This window comes from Polyodon spathula, chromosome 21 (assembly GCF_017654505.1).
Source record: "Polyodon spathula isolate WHYD16114869_AA chromosome 21, ASM1765450v1, whole genome shotgun sequence".
NCBI lineage: Eukaryota > Metazoa > Chordata > Actinopteri > Acipenseriformes > Polyodontidae > Polyodon > Polyodon spathula.
The window spans coordinates 29,989,163-30,011,537 of NC_054554.1; the positions used below are offsets into that span (position 1 = coordinate 29,989,163).

At 43.5% G+C, this 22,375-nt stretch overlaps 1 protein-coding gene across 3 annotated transcripts in view; it reads left to right on the plus strand.

The window, feature by feature from the left end:
- The window catches only part of LOC121296362 (cytoplasmic phosphatidylinositol transfer protein 1-like), a 44,288-nt gene that overhangs the window by 889 nt on the left and 21,024 nt on the right, over window positions 1-22,375 (plus strand). The gene's annotated exons all lie outside the window — the stretch shown is intronic.

The window sequence follows — 22,375 nt, forward strand, 5'->3', positions numbered from 1 at the left end:
TTATTATTATTATTATTATTAGTATTAATGTATATATATATATATATATATATATATATATATATATATATATATATATATATATACTATGCACTTTTTCCATTAAATGTGTGTACTACTGTACCACACTGTATTTTTTCCGCTTTTGATGGTAAGCAGGTACGAGTTTATTTTTCCGTCTAATTACTGAACTGAGTTTCTAGCGCTCAGATAACTGATAACAGTAATGTCAAGTTAACACATTGACTGTAGGTTACATAAATAACCCGGACCAGCTTGCATACATGTTTAAAAAAACACCCAACTATTTAATATCCATATATGTTATTCTTACTATACAGTGCTGCCTGTTATTATTATTACTATTATTATTATTTTTTATTATTTAATATATTATTCGAGTTTATAATTACTCGTGGTGTTGCACCTCTCATATTTCATACTCATATCCAGAGTGTGGCAGGCTACCGTATTGAATATGACCGTGGAGAGCATGTTCATTCGGGGTTAGTCAGGGAAGTGTCTGGGGTTTTTTTCTGTTAGTACCGTTGTACGTTGTAAATGGTTGCTCTTTGTTTGCGCTGTCAAGTACACGTATAATACAGAGTTTCCATTCTGTCATGGACCGCCAGGTGGCGTTGTGGAAACTTCCTCGTAAATAGCCCGCTAGCTTTTGTTTTGCCGACTTAGCAGAAGGTAAGGCGAGGGATGCACACAACCTTACAAACTTGTGAAAGAGATGCACACGCCTACAAAATTGCTGTTTTTATGGAATGAATGCATGTTTTGTCCAATAGTGAATAATACCCTCTATTCACAGGAGTTCAAATCTGAACCAAAAATGACTGTATTTCATAAAAAGCCTGTTGTGTTCTTTTAATTTCAGCTGGAGTGATGGTTACATGCATGTCAATGCACATTAGATAGTAGCATGTATTTTACTTTGATCTCTATGGGATTTGTATTTTCAACTAGAGGTTGTGTTGCTGTAATGTTTCAATGTAAAGTATACTCTTTCTGTGTGTGTGTAGAGGGCTACTGGTTAAAACTAGAGTCTGAAAAGCAATTGTGCCTTTCATGAGACTTGCTCCCAAACGCTGTGAAGTTCTCGCTATCCCGTAACTCTGTACTGCACCCAGCAGGATTCCTTCAAGAGAAACAGAGAAGCATGGGAAAGACATCCTTGCACACACTGCTGGGTTTGGGACTGTCTTGGATTTTGAAATGAGAAATGCAGGCTGGTTATAAAGACACATTTATCACACTTCTGATGTGCATAAAGTATGATAGGGAACATTTTGTAATTGTTGTGGCTTTTTTCACAAGTGATACATATATATATATAATATATATATATATATATATATATCTATATACACACACACACACACACACACACACACACACACACACACACACACACACACACACACACACACACACACAGACACACACACACACACACACACACACACACACACACACACACACACACACACACACACACACACACACACACACACACACACACACACACACACACACACACACCTGAAGGTTCCAGCTGACCCCCAGTAGTACTGTGCTGTGCAGTGGTGTAGCAGACTTCACCACCAGACTTGTTCTCGCCTTTTCGCTGGCGCCATTAGAGATCCATAGAGAGCACTACCATTTCATTTTTCTCAGCCAGAAAGATCAATGGCCATTTACTGTTTCAAATGAGAAATTGCTGAATCAGCCACAGCCTGTTAAGAGGACAGGGAATCAAACATAAAATGCTGTCCTCAGTGTTCTAGTCTATAATCACACCACAGCAGCAGAGCCACCCCTGAAAGCAGGGTCCACTCCAGACACCAGTCACATATACTCAGGACAAGGGTCTGTTTACCTGTGACAGATCTCTCTGCCCTTATCCAAGTTTGCTATGGTGATTTTGCAGTTTTCCTATGGTTATGCAATGCAGTTAGCTTAGTTTACCTTGGTTTGCTATGTTTTGGAATATTCTTTACCATGCTTCTCTGTGCTTTACAATGCTTACCTATGCTTTGTCATGCTTTCACTGTGCTTTATTGCACTTGCACTATGGTAAGCTTTTAGAAGTGTGCCTATATCTGTCATATTGTTTTCTGGTTGTATCTTGCACCTACAGTGGGTAGCTGGTGTCACAAACACTGTCAAAATCCACTGAGGATTAAACGGGTCATTGATAAATCCTCTGTGTTAGCTCTGGGTTAACTGTTTAAAACTGTTTAAATCCTTTGTGTTGCTGCTGGATGAACTGTTTAAAATGAAACACACAGCATTTAACTTCATGTAACCATGCTGAATAGGATGTGACTAATGTCATAGCCTCTAGTTGATAGCTGGTGTGAGTCGGGAGTTTCACCAGCTTGTAAGATGGTTTCTTTCCTCTTCTGTTGTTATAGCACTGGTACGTGCAGAATGCTCTTGGCCTGTGCTTCTTCCTTGACTGAGCTGTGTTCTGAGAACACTTCCCCAGCGCTGTGTTTGGACAGGATCTCAACTCGTTACAGCCTTGCTTAGTCAATCATGCCCTCATGGGCTGCCCTGCCCTCCTCGGCAGTGATGGCAGTGGGTGTTTCCTGTAGGGGGTAATGCATTGTCGACTCAAGCCAAACATTAAGTGCTGACACGGTGGCAGCAATGACATCCACAAACTGCAGAGGACAAGGTCGTGGTTATGCAAGTCCCTGGCTGGCTCCCAGGCAGGGTTGCTAAAGGCAATGGCATATAGAGGTTTGTGATGGGAGTGCAGCGTGAAGTACGGCAGGGAATGCACATGGTAGAGAACGTTCAGTTTGTGTATCGCAGTGTGGCAGTTGCTGTGGTGCAGCGTGTGTGTGTGTGTGTACTCTACTTCATGTCTGTTTGTGGAGGAGCTGGTTTGTGGTGTGTGTGTTTGGGAAGCCAGAGCGCTTTCCTGCATGCCACAGGAACCTCTTGTAGACAGCTCCATGGCAGCTTTCCACAGCTGAGCTTCCTGTTTAGAGAAGCCAGTTTCTCTTTAGTGGGTTTAAGAGAGGGAGTAAGAAAGAAAAGGGCTTAAAACTGAAGGCCTTGTAGCTTCGGGATACATCATGCATGAAGCTCTAAATGAACGATGGGTACAAGATTATTAAGAGTAAGGTTTTAGTGCTAGGAGGAAAACAGCAGTGAACCACTTTAAAAAAATCCACACACAGGTCGTTCCTGATGTAGCTGAGGGAGTGGCTGCTGCATATTATTTTGCTAAGATGCCCTCAAAACGCTTCTCAAGGTCATTATATTGCAGGCACTGTGCATGATGATTTTAGAACAAAACGTCTTCAAAAATCCCAGTAAGGTTTCATCCAGGCTTTTGAAATGATTTCATTTTTCATGATAATACAGTCAAACCCTTATCACTTCAAAGGGACGGAGCGAAGACATTGATAATAAAACCTGAACTCTGAGCAGAGGCCAGCGTGTTGGGACACAGGCCTGCAAATCTGCCACACTTAAATTTCAGGAATTCTAACAAACCTGGTTTAGTCTTTCTTTCAAGTGGAAGCATGCATCGTAAAAAACTCTCCGGGGTGAAAGGAAGGCTTCCTATCAGGTTCTGGGCTTGCAGTCAAGAATAGTTTGAAAGGGGATCTTTGCTGGCAGCCATACATGTCAAAGGCCTAAAATCTGATTTGAAAAAAAAAATCTGTAAACTGAAAAAAAAAAGAAAAATCCATTTGACTTATATTTATTGCCATATGCAGCAGTAACCAAGGATTACAGCCTGCTTTGACGTAATAGCCATCTGTAATACTGACTAATTCCTTACGTGGAGAGGGTTTTAATTGCATAAACACTGGAATATAACTTTTCCAAACATGCACATCAAAAGTAATGCTCCTGAAACCCCCTCTGTGGTTGCATCAGCGGAAGCAGCAGAGGCTCACAGTCACACTGCCTGGGAGCTGAGTCTGTCAGATTAGATTCCTGATCATGTCAGTTTAGTGGCAGAGATGTAGCGATGTGGGCCTCCATCTCCCAACAGCTTACCAACAGCCATTTCATTTGCAGTCCTGAGCAGAGCTAAAGGTTGTGCAGATAGATTGACAGTCTACTTCCAACAGCAGGTGATTATTACAGGTTAGTGTGTTCAGAGGCAGAATGAGACGTGAGTCATAAGACGAGAGCCAATAGTAAAAAGCAATTGTTTACACCAGCACACACGTTACTTGTTCTTGTTTCGTGTCTGTTTTGTTTGTCTGTTTTGGCCATAGTGCCTTGTGTTTTGTATACCTGTTCTGTTGTGTTTAAACTTTGTATTTGTTATTAATCCGCGCACCAGCGCACTCATACCCCAGTGCTGTCTGTGTCTGTCTCCTCCCTGGTCTGACGTCACCCACCAAGCCTTGTGACAGAGGCTCAGACTGCATCAAGATGGTAATTACAGGGGCTCCCGTGCCCTGGCCTCAAATATGATAATCAACCACTGAGTCGTCTCATCTGTATTCACGCTGTCCCTAGAAAGGTGCCTCGGGTGCTGTAAGAAAACCACATCTGGTGATTAATAAAACCTGGAGAACCTGCATTGCCATGTGAGATCACTCAGCAGTACACTGACAAAGTTAAATCAGAAGATCGCTCTGCATGAGTGACTGATTCTAGTGCTTTATTAAAAAGACAAAGACTCCACTCAATCACTGGGGTTTTCAATAAACCATTTCCTTCATGTGCTGACAGGCTCTCGTCTCCTTTTCGTCTTTTGTTTCTGATTTGAATGCCAAGCTTGTGAACGCACTTTGCTCATGTCTCCACTTACCACAATGCAAGCCTCTAAGAGATTTCTGATATTCATGAGCTAAAGGGACAAGATCTTCATTCATTCCTGTGCTGTTTTCCCATTGCTTGCAGATGCCCACAACAGCAGGGGTCAGTGACAGAGCTGAGATAGTATCTTCCTTTGCTGTTTGTATTAAAACTTTTTAAACCACTGTACACTTTTACAAAATAAACTCCATTCAGAGATATTGATGCATTAATCGGCTGTAATCAGCCTTCAGACTCGTTATTAGAAAGCCCTAATTAAAACTCTTACAACCACTCTCTCTTCTCTCTCTCTCAATCTTCTCTCTCTCTCTCTCTCTCTCAATCTCTCTCTCTCTCTCTCTCTCTCTCTCTCTCTCTCTCTCTCTCTCTCTCTCTCTCTCTCTCTCTCTCTCTCTCTCTCTCTCTCTCTCTCTCAATCTCTCTCTCTCTCTCTCTCTCAATCTCTCTCTCTCTCCAATCTCTCTCTATCCTCTCAATCTCTCTCTCTCTCAAGCTCGTCTCTCTCTCTCTCTCTCTCTCTCTCTTCTCTCTCTCCCCCTCTCTCTCTCTCTCTTCTCTCTCTCTCTCTCTCTCCTCTTCCTGTGAAGTTAGGATCTCTCTCAATCTCTCTCTCTCTCTCTCTCTCTCTCTCTCTCCTCTCTCTCTCTCTCTCTCTCTCATCTCTCTATTCTCTCTCTCTCAATCTCTCTCTCTCTCTCTCTCTCTCTCTCTCTCTCTCTCTCTCTCTCTCAATCTCTCTCTCTCTCTCTCTCTCTCTCTCTCTCTCTCTCTCTCTCTCTCTCTCTCTCTCTCTCTCTCTCTCTGATGCAGTCAGTTCTTCAGTTTCCTCCAAAGCAATTATCTTTGCGTACGCCTAATCCCAATCAGTAATCAAGAGGCTTGTAAAAAAACGTATTAGGAAGGGATATCAATTAATGAGGTAATGTGATAAATCCCCTCTAACTCCTCATATTATCGAGACTCAATTTAATATTCCCAGTCCGCAGAGACACAGTCAACAGCAGTAATAGGATCAGGACAGTAAGCTCTTCTGAATGGGTCTCTTCATTTCTGCAGTCCTGGTCTGTGTTCCAAACAGTCCAATTCAGAGTTCCAGTGGAATGGATCGTTTGAAATGCCCTGATCCCTATGGAGAGCTGTTTGTCATTGGGATCAAGCTGCTGTATTCTGCTTTGTATTACAATCTAGACTGGGTGCTGCTCTCTATTACAGTCTCAGAGAGGTCAGGGCTGTGAATATTTTGGTGATCCTCACTGTAGATTCACAGAGCCCTGCTCCTCACTGTCTGAATCAGACACACTCATGTATTTAAGCAGCATGGCCTGCAGTGTGAAACTGTAACAGCCATGTGTCATTTTTTCACATGCAAAGAGCTTGTGACACATCACTTTACAGCCTGAAACTGTAAATCACTTCTGTCTTGTGTGTCACGTGACTGGTCAACCTTGTATATCTGTAGAATGAGAAAAGGCCTGAAATGCAGGAAAGCTTTTAAGCTGTTATTTATTATTATTATTATTATTATTATTATTATTATTATTATTATTATTATTATTATAATTTGTAATAAAGGAGCTAGACAATTAATTAATGTAGAGTTTAGGAAGTTCAGAAACATTATTCATTTCAGTCAGAAACATCACTGATAATTGCAGCGAGCCCCCTGGTCTCGTGTTTCTTCTGTTCCCCAGGGCTGTTTCTCTGCTAATGAGATCCGCTGTCTCTTCCTGTAAAAGGTGAAGTGCTCTGCTCAGAATTCAGAATGCATGTGGCTGAATAGTAGTATGTGAGAATGTTGACTCATGCATACACACATACAGTATCCACTGTAGACCTTTCTGTCATATTATAAAGTCCTGTTATACATGACTTTTATTGCCTTAATGCGTTTTAATAAACGAACAAAGAAACGGGTTGAACAAAACCAAACCACTGACACATAAAACAAAACGGCACGCTGCCCAAAGCAAATAGACAAACAAACAAACAGCTGACGAACACTAAACAAACAAGTACCGTGCTGAGCTTATTGTCTTTCTATCTCCTCTCTCTCTCCCGTACCTCCTCGCTGTACACCCAACCCAGCGTGAGTGATCTGTGCATCTATATATACAGCTGTGCTGGGATTCAATTGCGAATTAATCATTCACTTGAATCCCAGCACGTGAACTCATTTGTGCAATCCCCCATGCGTAGGTTGGCCTGGATGTCCTTGGCTCACCGCGCACCAGTGAGCCCTGTAGTCTGGCCGGACGCCTGCAGGCTTGCCTGTGAGCTACCCAGAGCTGTGTTGTCCTCCGACGCTGTAGCTCTGAGGTGGCTGCATGGCGAGTCTGCAGTGTGTAAAAAAGCAGTCGGCTGACGGCACACACTTCAGAGGACAGCGAGTGTTCATCTTCGCCCCTCCCGAGTCAGCTCTGGGGTGTTAGCGGCGGGCTGAGCCTAAAAATAATTGGCCATTTCAAATTGGGAGAAAAAAATTATAAAAACAATTGGCGACTGCTAAATTTGCAGAAGGTAAGTTAGGTAGGTTTAATACACTGGGCTGTGATCTGTCAACATTCCTTCTGCACGTCGCCAGGGATTTTATTAGTCAGTAGCAATATGTCTATTAAAAAAAAAAACATTGAAAGTGACACAACTGAGATCTGATAGATTAGCTGTCTCATACGGTCAGGATACTTTGCATGTGGTTTAACTGTAGGAGATATTGTGAACTGTTCGAATAAAACGCTCATTTTGAAACCTTGAAATTCACTTTTCAGAAACTAGCTTCCATTGCTTAGTAGCTGTCGGAATCTAACAGGAACTGTTGCTCCTGGGCAGCACCCAAGTGCAAAGAGACTAAAAGCAATTGGGTTTTGTTTAGTTTTTTTGTTAGTTTTTTCAGGAGGATAACCGCCCATTGAGTCACTGTCAGTAAACAGTAATGTCTTTGGCTCTTCTTTCAAAGCAAGACAAAAAAACAATGCAGAATCCGTGATGCAAGCACTCAGCGCTTGACTAATTCATTCAAATTAAAAAGCGCTCATTAATATGAAAATAGCTGGGTTTTAATTGTGGGGCCACTCCTCCTTCTCCTCCTCCTCCTGGGGCTTTGCCCTTCAATTAGAGGTTCAGTCGTGACCTGCATTAATACAGCAAGCCAGCGCTCTCCGTGGGCCGAGCGGCCAGGAACTACTATCTGCCCGACCTCCGGAAAACAACCAGAACTTAGCTGGCACTGCCATGCTGGAGTCAGGTCTTTGTTTAACTTCTGTATGCCCCTTCATACTGGCATTGGCCAGCGCTGGCAGAGAATGAAGAACCTGGCTGTAGTGTAGCATGCGCAGGGGAGTTTGCAGATAGATGTCCGCTGTGTTGTTTTAGCATGGCTCTGGATAGATAACTACAGTGGCTATGTTTCCTCTTTCCCAAGCCCTGGAAATCACCTCTTAATAAGCTTGGCTGCCCTAGCCATCAGACACAGATCTGAGGTGTGAAAATCTCATATGTAATAGGATTTTTGTTTACCATGCAAGCACATCCATTATCTGTGAAAACTGGATCAGTTAGCAAAGCTAATGAGTGACGCCCACGCTTTGGAATTAGTGTCACAGGGGTTCATGCATTAGGATTAATGCAGAGGAACACTGGCCTGTGGTATTGTAGCACATTTCAATGAAGCGCTAGATTGCAGAATTTCAGAGGGTTTCCGACCCCACTGGCTGCTACAGGGAGTTCAGTGGCAAAGGTCACAATGGTGTCTAAACTGTGCTTTCTTAGAGAGCTCTATTTAGCAGAAGCAATTCATTAACTGTGGCAACAAAAAGCCGGTTACCTCCCTCGATTGCCTGTCAGTCGGAAACTTCATTTATTCTCCAGTCCCAGCCATCATTCCTCCAGCATCGCCTGAGCAGTAGCTAGTCATCGTTCCTGTTTTCATTTTACGAATGAGAGCAGCCTTAAGAATCGCCAAGGCATGGAGCGCTGCAGACATTATAGTGTCATTTCAGAACTGCTAGAACCAATAGTGATCTAAAGAGAGAGCATATCAGAAGAAGGCCATTGTTTGCAGAATTCTTTAAGGATAGCTGTATTCCGCGCTTTGAAAAGCAGCAATTTACTCCAAGTCACCTCCTTGTGCTCCGTCTTTCGGGTGAGATGTTGTTGTAAGTGACTCTGCAGCTGATGCACAGTTCACACACCCTAGTCTCTGTATAGCCTTGGATAAAGGCATCTGCTAAATAAACAAATAATAATAATAACATTTATCCTCCAGTTTTGGTTTCTTCCCGTCTGCAAACGGATTACACCCCCTATAAAGAGTGGGTGTCTTTATTTGACTGTTAAAATTGCTTGGTAGTTAAAAGACCCACAGGAAGACATAAAACATCTTGATATTCCAGGCTTTAAAACCCGTGTTCTTGTCTCTGATAACCATGACAACGTTCTTTCAGCTTCTCACTGTTCTGTCGAAGCCTGTTTCCCAGCCACCACCCTGTAAAAGCCAGTAGAAAACCCTTTCTTTTTATTAAAAGTCCTTGTGTGCACCCAGTAATGTCAAAGCTTTCTCAGATGAAACTATATATAACAAAAATAGCTTTCAGACATAGAGAGAATTTTGTTTTTTTTGCTGCGTTTGATAGAGTGTTTTTTAAAATGAAGTGCAGACGAACCTCTATGAGCTCTATAAGCTGAGAAGAGAACAATAAGACACAAAAATAAACTGAGCTGCAGAAGGTCACCTTTTCAAAGGAAAGCCCTTATTGTAAAAGGCGTCTGCAGCTGATGTGTGATATGGGCTGTAATGTGTCTGTTACCTTGATCTTTCAGCCTCTTTCATGCACCCTTTCTTATTTGTGGTCCCAGCAGTCTGGCGGCCCATGCGGGCATGTGTTTATCTTTTAGCAACGGCTTTTCTGATCTCAGCTTTTTGTTTGGTTCCACCGATCCTTGTATTGTTTCTTCCAAAGACTGTACTGACAAAGTATAAGAAGACACTGGATGCACAGAACTGACAAAGTCAGGCAGCTCCAATGCCCTACAGTACAGTATGTGTGAGGTTCAGTCTTTCAGCAAACATGCTCCTGCTGTAGAAGGGTGGAGATCTCAGAACCTCTCCTTGTGAAAAGAAAAGCTAGTCAGTCGGACCTGTGATTTGGGCCTGGACTCGGCGCTTCTCGTTTGATTTTCATAGTCATCTCAGTCTGCCGTGTTGCTTTGGATCACTGAGCCCATTTCCATGCAAACCTTCATCTGGCACAATTTTTGCCCTGGTCTTAGTAGTTATATTTGGACCACAATCCATAACCAAACAGTTCCAATATGGAGAGCCAGTTGTTGAGAATGCTCCTCATGGAAAAGTTTTAAATAGTTTAGAACGTGTGGGAAGCTCTCTGTGAGTCATCATGTCACATGTCATATCATGGCATTGTGTGAGGCATCACTTTGTTCTGTTACCATGGCTCACTGCAGTTAACTTTTTTTAATTTAAGGGTTGAAGGGCTGCCCTGTATAATTAACTTACACAGCGAAGAGTCCCAGCTGGTGCTGCTTCGTGTCAGCTGTAGAGATGAGAGGTGTCCCTCTACTCAGTGTAGGAGGTAGTGATCACACCAATTCCTTCTGTAGTCACTTACTGTTCTTTATCGCTAAGACTGGCTTCTGTCTGTTTTCCCACACTGACACTGTGCTGAGCTAAAGCAATGCCTTCAGTATGAACTCTCTAACAATGTGACCCAGTGTGTTTCTGCTTTCGCTTCCAACCACAAGTGCGTCCTGCTGGTAGCTTGCAGGATAAGCATCCTCCAGCTGAATCCCTTTGTTTTGAGCCTCATTAGTAAATGCTCTCAACGGACTTACCTGTGCTGGCCCCAGTCCATCTTCAAGTGCAATACAAAATCCAGCTCACAGATTCCTCTTTCCAACATCAAAGCCTGCTTATTTGCACAAGGACCAGAGCTCCGTCCAGACTCTTCCACCCTTTGGCACTAATGTTAACTGCTTGGTATTTCAGTGAGCCAGAATACAAGAGACTTGCATCTTTATCTTGTCCCTGGTACCAGACATCCAGGATATAGTAACTGCAGGGGGAGTGAGATTAAAGCAGCGAGCGCAGGGGTCCTGGGGTCCAGGATTCCCATCGGAGGCTGTGTGTGAGGAGAGTGCTTAGCGATCCATTAGGCTGGAGCAGCTGTCTCTTGGACTGGATAGCAGCAAGGCACTGTATTTAGTGGCACCAGCAGCATGTGTTTGGGTGGTTCAGATACTGACAAAGGAAACGTGAAGGAGAGTTCAGACCAGCACTCTTGTGTATACACCAATAAATATTTTTCTGAGCGATTCTAGGAAACTTTCCATCAGCTGTGTTTACATCCACAACTTGTTCCAAAATAAGAAAGGTGGTGCAGGAGCAGAGGAAGTGAAAACAGAGGCCCTGATTAACATGCCAGGCTAGCCTGAGATACGACCAGACGGAACTTTGTCATGTTCCCTGTTTCATGTCTTGCAACCGCTGTCTTGTTGATGCTAATCTCAGAGCAGTAGTTTAAGGAGAAGGTGCTGATGTTTTTAATAAGATGCTGTACTTGGACGATTGCTGTGCATGCTATGCATTATATTTCGGGTTCCTGTCTCTCATCTCCTCCATGCTGTGCATTATATTTCGGGTTCCTGTCTTATTTTCTAAATGCTATGCATTATATTTCGGTGCATGTCAGGTTCATGTCTCATCTCCAGTAGATTTCTGGAGGTTGGCAGCCCCCCAGCAGTGGGGGGATGAGTATGAGCAGGACCTGAACGATGCAGTTCACTGAGTTTCGCCCTTAGAGTCCAGGAAGGAGATTCTCAATTGTTTCCTTGCCTTTCACAGCTTGCTGCTTCTCAGAGGGACCCTGTAGTCATGGTACGGCAGCTTTGGGATCTGGTTTTTGTTTTGCAGGCCTCTGTGCACACAAACTGTCCTCTCTGTTTGTCCACTGAGCTGGGACTGGTGCAATATAAGCTTCCCCAAATGCCTGAAGCTGGAGGGGCACCCCCTCTGAGCAGCTCACTCTCCAGACGCGACAGATACTTGGCCTCTCTTTCTGAGGCTGCCTTCAACAGATTCTAAAGAACGTGATTCAATTGTGGCAAAAAAACTGAGATTGTTAATCCAATTGTTGCATGAGGTTAAAACCTTGATGCATTCTCAATAAGATGCACAATGTATCTACTCTTGTTTGTTTGGGCTTGTTTTTCATAAACTATAATGCTGCTTCTGTATAAACTAGGAACAGCTGCCAGTGCCAGTAAAAACGTATTGAGTTCTTAATCGCTTGCCAATATTTCTGAGCAATGCTGTTTACACATCCCTCGATGAAGACCTGTGTGTCTAGTTTCCCATCCCACTTGTGATAAATTTGCTTATCAGATTTGTTTTTTAAAGGTTACTGAAGTGTCCCAATCATGACTCTGTTGCACAGCACACTGTCTGTGTCTTTTGGTTTGCACGGAGCGGCTAGGGCAGGTCAGAAAGAAGTTCAAGTGAGACCTTGCTTAGCAGGATCATCCATTTTGGTAATTGTTCAAAGCCTTTCCGGTTTAACGAGGCAAGAAGCTGTATGATTCAGCCATTTCTAACATCATTAGGAGATCATTTACTGAAAAAAGACACATGAAGCTGCATATTAAGGAATTACTTAGGAGCAGGTTGATTCAGTCCTTCAGTGTTAGCATGGAGATGCAGTCTTGTGTGTTTCACCTCTTTAGGACTGTGGGTCAGGCTTGCACAGCAATGCAGTCTCAGGACTGTGGGTCAGGCTTGCACAGCAATGCAGTCTCAGGACTGTGGGTCAGGCTTGCACAGCAATGCAGTCTCAGGACTGTGGGTCAGGCTTGCACAGCAATGCAGTCTCAGGACTGTGGGTCAGGCTTGCACAGCAATGCAGTCTCAGGACTGTGGGTCAGGGCTTGCACAGCAATGCAGTCTCAGGACTGTGGGTCAGGCTTGCACAGCAATGCAGTCTCAGGACTGTGGGTCAGGCTTGCACAGCAATGCAGTCTCAGGACTGTGGGTCAGGCTTGCACAGCAATGCAGTCTCAGGACTGTGGGTCAGGCTTGCACAGCAATGCAGTCTCAGGACTGTGGGTCAGGCTTGCACAGCAATGCAGTCTCAGGACTGTGGGTCAGGCTTGCACAGCAATGCAGTCTCAGGACTGTGGGTCAGGCTTGCACAGCAATGCAGTCTCAGGACTGTGGGTCAGGCTTGCACAGCAATGCAGTCTCAGGACTGTGGGTCAGGCTTGCACAGCAATGCAGTCTCAGGACTGTGGGTCAGGCTTGCACAGCAATGCAGTCTCAGGACTGTGGGTCAGGCTTGCACAGCAATGCAGTCTCAGGACTGTGGGTCAGGCTTGGCTTGTGATGCTGAATTAAGAAACTCAAAAGAAAGTAAATCAATTAAATGACAAATGTTTGTCTTGTGGTAGAGCAGCCCTGGGTTACTGTATAACACAGCTCTTTTAAAATGTGCACCTCTTCTACTGTATAATAAACATCACTTATATACCTCCCTATAAAAAGCACCAGTGTGCTGTATAGAATACCTTTATCTTTGTATACTGTGCCCCTTATATATAAAGCACAAATCGTATATTGCAACACGCAGAAATGTACCCAATATTTGCAAAAGGGGGCACATTATATTCTTAAATTTCCAGTGTTGAGTTTTCCTTTTCATCCAAAACGATGCAACTTGCAGCGTGGATTGAAAATGTATTTTTTTAAAAAAAAGAAACAAAGAGAGAACAGATGAAAACAATAACAAAGCAGCTTCTCTGCCTGTTAAGTGCTACGAAACAAAAGGTGCTCCAGCTTTGATGCAGCACCCGTTCCTATCCTGTACAAGACACAGTGACCCATCTTCTTAATTAAATGTGCTTATCTGTAAAGATGCATAATTCATCAGCGCGCGAACAACAAGAACAGATGTCAGACAGGGGCGCAGGCAAATGTTTGTATTATGTATCCTCTCAACACTGCTGGGGTGCTTTCTGTTGTGTTCTGTTTGTTTTTTTGCCTTTAATAGATAAATCGGAAATACAAGTCAGATTTTATGAAGGGTATTGATAGCTTGTTGAGGCATTGCGATCTCCAATTATCGGCAACATTGTTTATTTGGTGGAACTTTTCCTCGTTAAAGGTGTAGCTGTGGAGCTTTAGTGCAAGTGAAATAGAAATGAAAAGTGATAGAGTGATGCAGAGTTACTGTGCTGTGAGAGAGGTGAGAACAGAGCCGACAGCAGCAGCAGGGCTGAGCGGAGCTTTAGTGCAAGTGAAATAGAAATGAAGAGTGATAGAGTGATGCAGAGTTACTTTGCTGGTCCAGCTGGCATTCCCTGTGAGATAATTAATGTCACATTTCAGTCGCAAGCAGCACAGAACATGAAAGCCCAGAAGGAAAACGAAAATAGGTTAGAATCTCTCCTCGGGCATTTTTGAGAAAGCCAGTTTTTGTTTGTGGTTGTGTTTGGTTTTGGTTTCTTTCATTTGATCAAATTGTCTACTTTACACACACAGGTAGAAAAGTGGTTCTGAGTTGTGAACAAGGACAGAATGTGAGAGGGGAGAATGTTCTGATGCGTGTGCATGTGTGTCCGTGGTTCGGACATGCTTACACAATTTAAATGTAATTGAAGACATTCTGGTACAATGCAAAGGCCCTTTGCCACGGAGGCTAATGGAAATCTTTCAAGAGACCGAGAGCAATAAGAAGAGTGAAGGTAACAATAGACAGCTCTGTAGCATGACCGCCTGTCTCCTCAGGGGTTCCCTGGTACATGAAATAAATAGCTTGCTTTTTTAATTCTGCACATTTTCTTGCAGGCTGTCTCTAGTCTCCCAGATCGTGTTGCTGCACGTTGGAGTGCTCTGTGTTTATTCTGCTTTGTAACTTTCAGGGTGGCTAGTGTGACGTTATGAGCAGTGTGTGTTTACAATCAAGAACGCAATCAAGTAAAAGCCCTTTAAACTGCCGTGGTTCATTGTAATCAGCCTGTCCTCAGTTTATATTCATACAGTCACATTTTTAAAAGCAAAGGGCAGAGGAGTGATCTTTTATTAGGCATCCTTGAGCATAATGAAATGAATGAATAATCTGCAATTAATTATTATTTGCTGTGCACAGTACGTTGGTGAATAAAAAAACAAAACAACATGAAGCTTGTGTTTTGTTTCTTTAAACTTTTTTACTGTGACCGGGTCCATTGACAAAGAAAGCATAAAGCTGCCTATACATCTCTGCATAGGTGGAAACCACAGTGTGTCTTTTAAATAGGGTAAATATAGGTCCTCGGAATGCTTGTTATCCAATCGGACCACTTTTCACAGTGCCCATTGGTACCCATGAGAATTGCTGGTGTTGTCATAACAGATTGGTCTGCACAGGCGAGGAAGCATGCCGGGGTTAATCCTGGTCATCTGATTGGAGTTTTTCGTTCCCGGATCAGGGTTACCCTTTTTCAGCTGCAGGAAGCATTTTACTTGCTCTGCTTTATTGCTTTGAACATTGATGGATTTTTTCCATTCATGAAAAAAACTGAAAAAAAAATTGCAGAGGCCTAAAAAAAATTTAAAAAAATAAAACATTAGAATAATAATATTGATATCAGAGCTGTGAAGTGAATAACCAAGCGCCCTTCATTAACCCTTGCTTCATTTGCATTCCAGAATGTAACTAGGTTCCATTGTTAACGCCATGCTGCTCGCTTGCCCACCCCATGGGCTTTTCTTACAGCTAAAGAAAGCATAGCCTTTCTGTTTCCATTGCAGAAGCTCACAGATGATTTAAACCAGGAAGAATGTGCCAAAACAAAAAGGAAAGTTGGTAGCGAGTTCTAGACAGCAATCCACTGCTTGTCATGTGGCCTTTCAATTTTCCGATCCCATTTTCAGCCCCTGCAGCCACGAATAGCCCTGGAAAGGGGGCTGTGCCCCACTGCTGAATGTCAGCATTGCGGTATGGTCAAGCCCCAGGGACATGGCTCGCTTCATTTGTTGACGCACTTTTGTGTTGCAGATTCCACCCAGGTGCTGCGTCTCTGGTTATATGGAAGGCATTTGGGGAACATAAGAGGTGTAACCCAGCGCTGGAGGTACCCTGTCAGCACTTAGTAATCCCTCCAGCGCCCCTGCCTGTCTAAGCTCTGTTTTAATGTGAACATTGCTTCTCTATATCGGCCCAGCTTGTGTTTTTCCCCTCTTGGTTAATTTTTGAAGTCCCTCCTAATTAACACCCTGAAACACAATACAAATCCAGTGGAGTCTTTCTTTCCTGTGCTGCTGGAGCGGTATTGGAGCCACACTGTTGCACTGGTCTTGCAGTGTTCAGCAGTTCAAAGAGTTCATGCATCTCAGGGGTCATTTTTTGCAAAACGAGATAAACATTCATGTGATGGACAGAGGGTTTTTTTTCCCCTGAATGTGTTGTTCTGATCCTTGTGCATGAAGGAGTCTGGCTGTCAGCTCACTGCCATTAATCAAGACACACAGAAACAGCCAGCCTTGGCCACGATCAGTGAGAAACTGCTGCACATACACATTACTGCAGTCTCTGTCAAATAGGACTGTTTTTTTCCAATATGCTTCAATTAGATGAATCTGTTACAGTAACGGATAATAGATTATCTGAATGAAGAGCAGTGATCCTGCGTGGCTGGTAGGAGTGACACTTCCAAGGATGTTTCGGAGCAGTATTTATGGTCCTTTTAGCAAACTCCTTAAAAGGAGGGGATCACAAAAACAATGGATTTGTTATACAGACAGCCTTTTGCATCCTATTCAAGAATGCTTGTTTTTATTAATAATAATGCTTCACATTCATGACACTGTTTATCCAGCCCCAGTCCACAGCTAGACTTTCTGTCAGTAACTCAGTTAAAGGTAAAGCTTGGGAATCAGGACAAGTCTGATGTGTTTTTCCCAGAATACGAGGTCTGTTTTAACAATGAATGAATCCTGCTGGTGCTTCTCCCAGGACTGATTTTTAGGGGCCAGGACTTAGCTGGCTACTACTATCCGATTTTAACCTGCTTAAAAAAAAACTTTTAATATAAAACGAAAAGGTTTAGTAGAAATCCACTCAGCCAGTCTATATGATTAAAGGATAAATGTGTTTTTTTTCTTAAATATATATTTTTCTTCTATGGAAGTGAATTGGATTTAGCCGACTGCTCTGTAGAACTGTTTTGTGAAACCAGCCCCAGGTTTTCTTAATTTTGGGTGGTACTGTAAAGGTCCGCCACTGTCATTAGAATATGGAGCTAAACAGATGCCATTAAGCCCTAGTAGGTACTTTTCATGCATGATGCAGTCATTTTTGCATGCTTTTTATGCATGATGCAGTCATGTTGCATGCTTTTCATGCATGGTGCAGTTGTGTTGCATGCTTTTTATGCAGGGTGCAGTCGTGTTGCATGCTCTGTCTGTGTTCCTCTTTGCTGCTCTGTTACAAAGCGATGAATCACAATATAGCTGCCCACTCAATCACCGGCACTGGGTAGGAGCATCACTTTCATTCATAGCTTTTCTCAGAACCTTGCTATTCAGTAGCAAACTTTAAAATGCTGACTGCAGGATTCAGACCCATTTCTCTCCTGCTGCCGGGTCAGTGAAATAAATCGCTTGTTTAAAGAACAAGACACAGAGATCAGGCACTGTGCTTTGAGACCCTGCAGTACTGAGCTAGCATGCCGGCTATACAATCCCCCTCCTGCTTCCCAATACTCGATGGAGGGGATACCCACCAGCAATATACCCTGGAATAATTTCAATTATTCTTCATTAATAAGCTTGTTTCTTTGTTGCTTTTTGTTGCTTTCTGGTACTGGGACCTAGAATGCATGTGACAACTCCTGAAGCAGTGGATTAGTAGATACAACATTGATCCTTTTTTAACAAGATCAGAAACACTGCGCATGCAGCAGATTGCATCCCCCTCCTCCTTCACAGTGGTAATCACAAGAAGGTTCAGGCGTGCTGTAGTGTGCTCTAACATAAAATCTAGACATAAGGCTCAGGCAGGCTGCATATCACGTTTAGACTGGAACATGCGCTGACTGTGCAGCTAAATAACACGTAATGAAGCTGCAGCAGCCTCATGAAAGAAATGAAGGGTCGAGAGCCAGGCTTCAGCATTGCACCAGCTCTGCAGTGTGAAAATCCAGTAGCATTACAGTGAGGGGCACAGGGGCTGGAGCGCGGGAGGACACAAGGAGATCTGTGCCTCTTAGCAGGTGCTTGGTAACTGTGAATATGAATGGGGAATTGTTCCTGCCATGCACGCTGTTGAGTTCTGAGGTGAAACTATAAGAATCTAGTCACCCGAGTCCAATGTCTGCGAGTGAGGGGTCCAGGCAGTGTCAAGGTCGGGGATTGGAAAATAACATTTCCCTCTGGATCTTGTGACTGCTGTTACATCACACGGAGTAAACAAGGCACTCGAGGGCCTCGCGATGATCTCACATTTAAAAATAGAGCGGCACAGGCCTCCCGCGAATTCTAACCTTTTGAACATTAGTGTAGGGAGGCCACAAAGAAGCAGAGAAATGTGTGGCTGGGGAGACTCTGTGTAAATGTGGATCGTACTGGAAAGTGCAGGAAGGTTACATCTAATTTCCTTGAACTTTAAATCAGCAAATTCTTCACAGATTACCTGGAGACATTCATTTGGAATCTTTTCAGTTCCCAGTCCCGGAAACCCTCTGGTCGCAAGTATAACTGCCCTGCACAGTACTGTACCTGGTCCCTTGGTAATGCCTTTAACAGAGCATGGTAATAAAACAGACTGCACATTCACTTCAATACAGTCTTGCTTATTTTAGGGTCTGTTCTGCTGTCTATGGGGTATTGCGTGCGTGCGTGCGTGTGTGTGTTAAACTACAGTAATTGAATAAAAGCAGCGTTATATTATAATATTATATTATATTATATCAGATATGCCCCGCCCCCCTCCCCTCCCCATGCTCCCTTGTGTGCATGTGGGAGAGCAGCTCAGTGACTCATGCAGAACACATGTCTGTCCTCCAGACCAGCCTGCAATCAGCAAGGGCAGCAGCTTTATCAAGGACTCCGAGGTGCAGTCTGCACCATTTCACAGCAAGGGAATTCCAAGATTCAGACGTGTGTCTTCAGCAGCAGCAGCCTGTGTGATCCACGTGAAAACGTTATCGACTGTCTGTCCCGTTTACAGCATGCGTTGATCACACGTTATACTGCATAGGTGTGCTGATCAGAGGAAAAGTTGTTTTGTTGTCTAAGCTTGCTCTTTCCATTCTCATTAACAAATGAATCCAGCACTAACCAATATGAGATATACTTAAATGTTAACAAGATAACCAGTGCTTAATATTCAAGCAATATTCAAGTTTTTTTTTTCTCAACCTTATACAAATAATCCTGTACACAACGATATGTTATCTAAAACCCAACAATTGACCTCTGTATGGCATTATTTCATGGCTGCACTGTACTGTGCTGAGCAGGATGTTGGAAATTAGTTTTTTTCCTGTTTTCCTGAATTGCAAACATTGTCAACAGGAATAAGTGATCCTATCAAAATGAAAGGGATGGATTTCTCATCTTGACATGCAAGCTGCCTCCTTGGGCACAGCGTGTTTAAACAGTTTGAACCTCCTTGGTGCAGCTGCATCTTGGAAACAACTCTGAAACTCCTGCTGTTGCATACTCAGCCCTGACATGTTGGAAAACAAGGGAGGCAAGCGAGAGAGAGAGGGAGGAGAGAGGGAGGAACTGAGTCTGAAACTCCTGCTGTAGCACTCAGACCTGCCCTGCTGGAAAACAAGGGGGGCAAGTGAGAGAGAGAGGGGAGAGAGGGAGGAGGGAGGGAGAGAGGGAAGAGGGAGAGAGGGAAGAGGGAGGAAGGGAGAGAGGGAGGGAGTGAAGAGGGAGGTCTGAAAGTTGGGCAGCTGTGACGAGCTCCGTCAGAGAGATGTGTTGCAACAGATCCCCTGCACCTGCCTCCCTCGGACTCATCAGAAAGGCCTCTCTCTCTCTCTCTCTCTCTGTCTCTCTCTCTCCCGTGGGCTGGGGCAGGGTTAAGGAACACTTCTGACTGCTGACGTAACGAGGGAAAGGCCAGATGTGCACAGCTGTCAGGGTCTGACATAGATCTCAAGACATGCCTTGTACACACTGTGCTAGTGTTTCATTAAGAACAGCTCAAAGCCCCAGCCTTTTATTGTACACACTGTGCTAGTGTTTCATTAAGAACAGCTCAAAGCCCCAGCCTTTTATTGTACACACTGTGCTAACATTTCATTAAGAACAGCTCAAAACCCCAGCATCTTATTGTACACACTGTGCTAGTATTTCATTAAGAACAACTCAAAACCCCAGCCTCTTGCGTCATCATCTGCCAGTTTCGAAATAATCATATAGTACAGGTGATAGGAGAGCATCTTGAGTTGTGCTTGAAACTATAAAACTATTTTATTTAAAATAATGTTTTGATCTTCTTCTTAATATTTATATTAAATATTAGGGTGCCAGTCAGCTTAAAGAACGCATTGGGTGATTTTGACAACAGATTTTTTTTATCTAGCAAAGAGAAAACAACACATTTAAGGATGGGACATGAGGCTTATGTTTTACACATTAGAGACAGATCAGAAAAGCTCTTGTTCTGGATAATCTGCCACAAGACGCGGTTAGTATAACAGCACATGACGCGGTTAGTATAACAGCACATGACGCGGTTAGTATAACAGCACATGACGCGGTTAGTATAACAGCACATGACGCGGTTAGTATAACAGCACATGACGCGGTTAGTATAACAGCACATGACGCGGTTAGTATAACAGCACATGACGCGGTTAGTATAACAGCACATGACCTTGTTTGATAGGCTGTGGTTTATCTTTGACTGTGAGAGAATTCTGTATTAAGACTTTATCTGACTAGCACGGGAATGTGTGCAAAGGTTTATGGCAACAGACAGCAGAAATGCAAACCGGGAAAGTAGTTATCAGTGGGGACCGCAAGATCACAGTTTAAGAGAAGGAACAACTGTGTGAGAAAGAAACACAACAGTAACTGATCTGAAGAGTTACTGATTAAACACGCCTCCATTTTCAGTGTCCCAGTCTCTGCACAGTCCTACTATTGAGCAAGACAGCCAGATTCACACACAGGATGTAATAAATCAATCGCTTCACGCATTCCCATGGTGAGACTGATCACATCAGAAATGAGGGAAGTGCCACTGAACTCCCATTAAATACAATATGTAGGTTAGCGGCCTTCATCATTACACCTCTGTGATCTGTACAAAACGCTCATTAAAACGCTCACTAAGCAGAGCACAGTGATCTGTTGCCCCTGCAGCTGATTCCACTGCTGTCTTTCGATTGTGGAGGAAGGGCTTCCTGACTGGGCCACGGCGCTATCTGACTTTCCAATCCCACAGTCTCAGGTGTATTGATTTATACGCAAGTTCAGTAACTTGATCCACAGCCCCTCTCGTGCGTGGGAGCACCTTCAAGTTTAAATGGTCGCACGAAGATCCAATACGATACAGTCCTTGGTTTCTGATGGTTGATTAATGTCTCTCATCTGCACCTCTTCTTTCTCTATCCCTGAGTGCTGAAAGCCCTTTCAATGAGAATCTGTAATAAGGAAATGTTTTATATTCTTCCGTTTGTGCCATGATCTGTTAAAGCCAGTCTCCTTGGTATTCAGTGAGTTTGTATGTTTTGAGAGATGCAGGGAAGGTGATTGCTGCTATTATCAGAAGACCTTGGGCCATGTTTTAGTCCTATTTTTACACCTAAGGTGTTGACTTTACAAATCTTGCTTTTGTACATCACTGTTGAGTCTGTGTGCTTTGTTCAAGACTGGAGTTAACACTGTGGTCCCCTGTCTCCTAGTTTTCAAATGCAGTAACAGCGCAGAGTGTAAAGGGGTAAATCGCCCAGCTGAGAATAATTGGGTTCTGTCAACAGTAAAATAGTGCAGTCGTCTCTGTCATCATTCTAGCTGTTTATGAAGTGTCGTGAGATTGAAGTGCAAGCCCCCAAACGCTGACTCATGTTTTATTACGTGCTCAGCATCTGCTTTTGCAGAGCCCCGTGCATATCAATCAAACTGGTGCACAAGCACAGCCTCAATTAATACAGGGGGGAAGGCGGCGTTGTAGAGGACTCCGCTGTGAAAAATCACAGGTTAGGGATTAAATCCGACTGAGATCCCATTAGAAATCTAGTTCATTACCCTGAAGAAACCCTCGCTAGCAAAACCATAAGCAGAGCACAGCATGACGGCAACACCATAGACTGAGTTATAGAAACCAGTGTTCCTGAAGGGCTGCGTCACTGGTGTTGCACACCGAGCTGCGGGGCTGGTGTTTATTTTCTGTTGTCTGTGTGTGAAGATGGAAAGGGACACTCTATTAGCAGCACAAGGAAGAGCTAAAAGCCTCTTTGGAATTACGTGCAGAAGATCCCACAGGATCAATCAGCGAGGGGTGTGTTCGGCTCTGAGCTCACTGTATAATCACAGCATTGTGTTCTGAGAATGTTTTTCCAG